The 6000-nt window shown below is 39.9% G+C and overlaps 1 protein-coding gene across 1 annotated transcript in view; it reads left to right on the top strand.

Annotated features, from left to right (window-relative positions):
* The first annotated feature begins 253 nt into the window (after positions 1 to 253).
* UBR5 (ubiquitin protein ligase E3 component n-recognin 5) overlaps positions 254 to 6000 on the top strand; it is a 180969-nt gene continuing 175222 nt past the window's right edge. Inside the window, exon 1 of the mRNA XM_063131016.1 lies at positions 254 to 259. The gene's annotated coding sequence lies outside the window, so the exon portion shown is untranslated. The remainder of the gene's footprint in view (positions 260 to 6000) is intronic.

Here is a 6000-nt window from a genome sequence, read left to right as displayed (position 1 = left end):
TTCATCACAAATAAGGTTGCTACTTTTGCAGTAGCAACACAATAAATCTGACACAATTTTTTTTAAAAAAGATGTCTACAGTGGATTGTAAAGGAAATGATCTGTTAGAGACCTTTTGTAAATATATGTTGCTGTTTGTTTTGCTTTTACTGGTATTTTGTATTGCTATATTTTATATAATATTGTATTTTGTAATGGCCTTTGTGCCACAGACAAATAAATTCAACTTCTCAGTCCTCTCTTCCTGCCTTCCTCCGCCAACATATCCCATGTGGTCTTGTAGATTTCTAAGGCTTCCAATTACCTTCATTTTTGTAATAGTTTCTTATATATTTTTGATGCCTCCTTGTTTATGCCTTATTTCTAGATCTGTAGCTGTTCTGCTTTTCATTCTTCCTTTTCTTGAAGGGGTCAGAGCACAGAGCCTCGGCTGCTTGTGTCCCCTCAACTCTGGGATTATGTATTTAATGCAAATCAAGATAATAGTATGGCGATAAAAATGTTGAGCCAGTTGTCATACCACTGACTGAACTTAAAACGTTACAGCACAATTGTAAGCATGTCTACTCAGAAGTAAGTCTCACTGTGTTGGTCTTTTTTTTAAAAGCACCATTTATTTAACTCCTCTTAAATGTATATACCTGCCAAAAATAACAAGTAAATTCATCCACTTGAAACAACCCAGACACAAAGGCAAGTAAGTGAGACATCATTACCACTGCAGGAAGTCAGAATAAAAAGTAATCATGAATAACAACAACAACAAAAATAAAATAAATAAATAACATGGAAAGCATAGCAGCATCATAACCCACCAGGAAAGGACAAATAAAAAAAAACCTGTTTGAAGGTTCTCAGGCTTTGTGTATAACAACTTGGAAAATCAATACAATTTAGAAGTACACCGCACTATATTTAATAGGGCATTTTCTCAATTAAGTGTGCATAGGATTGCAGCATCAGTGTTTTAAAAGTTCTTGGTGTAAAGGATCGAGCTTCCTCCAATTTTATGTTTGGGGCTATAGGGCAGGGGTGGGTGAGATGTTTCAACCCAACTCAACACAATTATCAATTTGTCTTGGTTTACAACATATTAGATTTGGTAAAGGCAGGAAAATGAGTTAACTTCTTAGAATGAATGGTGCCTTTGTAGTAAATAAATTAGCATGTCAACCATATAAAATAGTAGAACATACTGCTTGTTCCATTTACCCTTGGGTATTTCTAGAACTATTTGTAATCTAATGAAGGCCTTTACTACCTTCTGAGTACAAACATCATCTACAATTCTTGTAGAAAGTGTTACTCCCAGGGAACTTTGTACTTCCAGGATTCATATTGTGGAAGAGTTCCTTTGTTCCTCTTTAATATAGTGCAGGGTAGGCAACATGGTACCCATGAAGTACCCTTCCTTACTGCACTTTAAAAAAAATAAATTAACACACTTCCTTGCCTGTGGCTAGGATTGCTGTGAAATAGATTATCTGTTGGTGCCAAAAACTGTGGGTTCAGAGATGTTCTTGAGTGTGTTGGAGCTCAGACGCTAACTTTGTGTTGTACCTGGTCTTTGGGGCATGTTACTTGCCCTTTGCCATGCCTCTCATAGCAGCCATTTTGTGTTGATGCCCAGGAAAGTTTTTCAAATTGCCAAATGTGCCCATGGCCCAAAAGGTTGCCTAACCCTCAAACAGAATATATATGAAGGCTAAAAAAAGAGTTGCTTTAGTCTTATTCTGGACAAAGAATTATCGTAACATTATGAACTCCTTCTGCATCACACCACCTATTCAGCTTCCTCTCTTTTGCTGGTGCAGATCTGGCTCCAAAGGTGGTGTTCTCCCACTCGTGCAAGGGTTTAACTATGCTGACAATTTTCCCCACCAGTGGGCAATCCTTTCCTGCTCAGCAAAGACAGGATTGTGCTGAAAATCTCTGTAAACCATTCCACTGCTGCCTTTCTGTTGGTAGCCACATTGGATTGTCTTGCTTTTATACTTCTGGTGCTGTGCAATGAGTTGGTTGGAATCTAATCCTGTATGACATGGCTATGGGGGCAGAGAGGGTGGAGGAGGAGTTGGGCTAGCCCTCGGGGCTAGACCAGTGAAAACGTTTTCACTTACACAGCCTCTTTTTTAGGGTAGCGTGGTAGGCAACTGAGTACCCTCCAGATGTTTTGGATTACAATTTCTATAAATCTTTGCCAGCATGGCCAGTGGTTATAAGAGTCGTAGTCCAAAAGGGCACCAGGTTGCCTTTCTTTGTGTTACATTATCTTCAGGGAGTGGAATCAACTCCTGGTATATCTGCTGCTCCATTCAGATGTTCTCTTTGCACTGGCAGTGTCCCACTAGGATAGGGGGTGACTCTGGTGGCACAAATACTGGTGGAACTTTGGTGCAATGCCAACATACATTCACTTAGTAATGTATTGTTAGAAAAGTCTTGTAGCTGAAGTTAATCCATTAGAACCTGATATATTCAAGACAGATTTTTGGGTGGGGCTGATCCACCTCATTATCAGGAGGAGTTGAATATAGCAGGTAATCTCTTGCTTCACAAGAAATGGTTTGATACAGACAGGTAATCAAACTTTCTAATTAAGCACTGATAAAGTCATTGGTTAATTTCCCATAAGCCACAGAAGTTTATCAAATTATAATCACACCATACCTCTTATGTCCTTGTCAGAGTTATGAGCTAAGGGTAAAAACCTATGTAATTGGTAACAGGTAACCTTAATTAAAGATTGAAATCTGTACTGAATGATTTCATTTGGTGCCTATATGCACATAAATGCAACTTGTATATACACTCTTTGTTTTGCCCTTTCACTTCAGGGTATGCTCTCAAATTCAGATACTGATCTATTTGTCAATAACACAACTGTTAAACATGTGTCCAAATGCAATCTGGAAAAGCAGGGCCGCTACTGATGACCAAATTATTAATGCCAGGGGACTGCAAGTTCCCATCTATGATGTTCAATGTGAATCCAGAAATTCTTTCTAAAGACAATAAGATGAGTTACTCTGGCATGTTCTTATTTCTATACCTACAACATTTCAAAAGTCTTGGAAGCTCACCAGAGCATTTTGGAGTTTTTAATTATTTTACAAATGCATGTATTTATGTGTACATAGGGCTTGGCCAAGTATGAGACTCCCCAACTTCCTTAGTTTAGGATGGCCTCATTTTACTTCCAAAGTAATAAGCATCCAGTCACACAAATTTCACTATCAGAGGGAACAAGCGGGAGCTGCAACAAAACATTGCATCGTAGTGTGCTCGTGTTCACTGTTCCGATCTGTCAGCCATGTTCTCCTCCGCCATACTCCATTCCTTCTTGCCTACCATCCACTGTTCCATCCCTGCCAGCATTCTGTAGCCACTGGGCATGCTCAGTCTTCCTTAGGTTGTTTTGTACTTTTTTTTGTACTTCTGCACACCACAGGATTCCCCTGAATCTGCTGATATCTACCCCCTTCTTGTGCATGACTAGTGCTGCTTTGGCTACATAATGGCCCTCTCAACTGAATATTGGACAAAGTGGGACCTGTAACAAAAAGTTGTCGTATGGAGTGTTCCCTGTTCAGGATTCCAGCCCCTCCATTCCATTCCCATTCCGACACTTTTTTCATTTTCTTCTATACCACCAGCATGGCATGCCCACTGAACATACTCTGTCCTCATTAGGCTGCTTTTGATGGGTTCTCCCCCCATCCCCCAAGGTTTCTTCCTAAAGACTTTTTGTACTTCTGCAAACTTTGGGGTTCTGAGTCTGTGGATATCTCCCTCTTGTGTGTGCAGAGCTTTTTTAAAATTGAGTTCTCTACTATTATACATGATGATAGTTACTGATGATGTTTCCCATTTTGCAGCCCAACTTAGTTCTGGAATGTATGGAACACTGCTAATTTCATGTTTACTTGAAACCCAAGAAAGGTATTTTGTAATCCTGTGTTCTGTTATTTTTTTCCTGTGTTACATAATTATGCACCCTGTTGAACAAATTAAGCTGACCAAAACATTTCTCTTTCCTGATCTTTCCCTTAATTATGTAAGTGTTTTAAGCTTCATGTGGGACGTTTAGTATTGGACGATATGTAGCAATGCTTTCTATCTGTTGTACTAAGATGAACCATAGCTACCACTGGGAAGTTATAACACATGTTTGTTCTTGAGCTTTTCTTTCTCTCCTGGTGTCAGTTCTATAAACATTGGGAAAGGTCTAACATGTGATCTGGGAAAAAGACTATGTTGCTTGTGTTGAATAGCAGAATATCTTGTGGGCCACACTAGATGTAACACAGAAGCAGCATGAATCACTTTCATGACATTTTTTTAAAATCAAAAGTAGTTAAAGGAAGCTTAATGGAGGAAGAGGCATACGCGAAAAAATTGACTGCCATAACCTTTTACTTTTGTGCCACTTTCATTTCAGAATCCCAACCACCAGTTGCTTTTGTTCCTATGGGGGGAAAGTTACAGTGACCCCAATCTTTTCCTACATGTGTGGGAAAACAGTTTTGATTATTTTAGGCACACAAATGGCAGGAAGGGAAGGTGTTAATCAGCCCTCTCTACTCCTAAATGCAGCTTCAGAAGCTGCTTTTTATTAAAACAAAACTATCAAGAGACCTGGTGTTTCCAGCTGGAGGAAGGGGTCCTAGTTCTAACAGTTAGAAGCCACTGTGTGGTTTTGGGGCAAGGTGATTGAAAGGGCAGTTGCCTTCCAACTCCAAGCAGTCTTGGATGATACAGATTTTCTAGACCCATTTCAAACCAGCTTCAGAGTGGGATGTGGAGTTGGGACAACTATGGTCGGTTTAGTGGATGATCTCCACATGAGTATTGACAAGGGGAGTGTCTCCCTGCTGGTACTTTTGGACCTCTTAGCTTTCGATACCATCAGCCATGGTATCCTTCTGGAATGCCTGAAGGGTTGGAGAATTGGGGGCCAGTGGTTCTGGTCTTAGCTCTTGGGTAGGTTCCAGATGGTGATGCTTGGGGATAGTTGCTCCTCGAAAAAGGAGCTGTTGTATGGCATACCACAAGGTGCCATCCTGTCCTCAATGCTGTTTAACATCTACATAAAACTGCTGGGAGAGATCATCCGGAGGCATGGTGCTATCAGTATGCCGATGACACCCAAATATATTTCTCTATCCCTTTGATAACAGCATCAGCTAAGGATAGTGTGTCTCCTCTAAATGAATGCTTGGAGGCGGTAATGGGCTGGATGAGGAAATAATATCTTACCTTCCATAATGGATTTCCCACAGTAAGAAAAAAGATGGAAGAAGCGGTGGGAAAACCTGAAAGGGTTACGAGTAGAAGACATGATTATCTGGACTCCCATATCATTCTGTGAATAAGGGAGGGTAATGGTACAATGAATGTCTTGTCTGAAAGCACCTTGGCTGAAAGCACCTTTCTTCACACGGCTCCCATATAACATCTGGTTTAGCCCTCAGGCTAAATAGCCCTCAGGCTATTTGGAAGATTAGTTTCCTAATTGTCGGGTTATTTGATGGGAAAATAATAACAACAAAATCAACTAGGTAAATTGCAATGTTGCAGCATTTCTATAAGCAAGTTCTAAAGCAACACATATTTTTAACTTTAGTATTTTCATAACTGTCTCTTTCTCCATTGCTTCCAGTTTTAGTGTTAAGGTACAAAGTCTGGCTGTCCTATAAACATGTTGTTACTTCTATGTCACTGTTAAAGTACAGAGGGCCTGTCCCAGAATTCTCCTTTGAGTTATTTGTGATGAAAGAACAATTCTATCTGAGTTCATGCCCAGCCATTTCTGGAAGGAAGAACAAAAAATACAAAGAAAGCAGACACAGTTATGTACTTTTTGCCAAAGATTAAAATAGTAGCAATATAAACTCTTGGCAGAATGACTTGAAACCAATATTCCAGTTATTCCAGCATGACTAACACAGAGAGCAATCCTACGAAGCTTTACCCAGAAGTAAGTCCCACTGTGTTCAG

The sequence above is a fragment of the Elgaria multicarinata genome, chromosome 7 (genome assembly GCF_023053635.1).
Source record: "Elgaria multicarinata webbii isolate HBS135686 ecotype San Diego chromosome 7, rElgMul1.1.pri, whole genome shotgun sequence".
NCBI lineage: Eukaryota > Metazoa > Chordata > Lepidosauria > Squamata > Anguidae > Elgaria > Elgaria multicarinata.
Note: the sequence above shows the minus strand (reverse complement) of the source record. Positions and strands in the feature narration are given on the sequence as shown.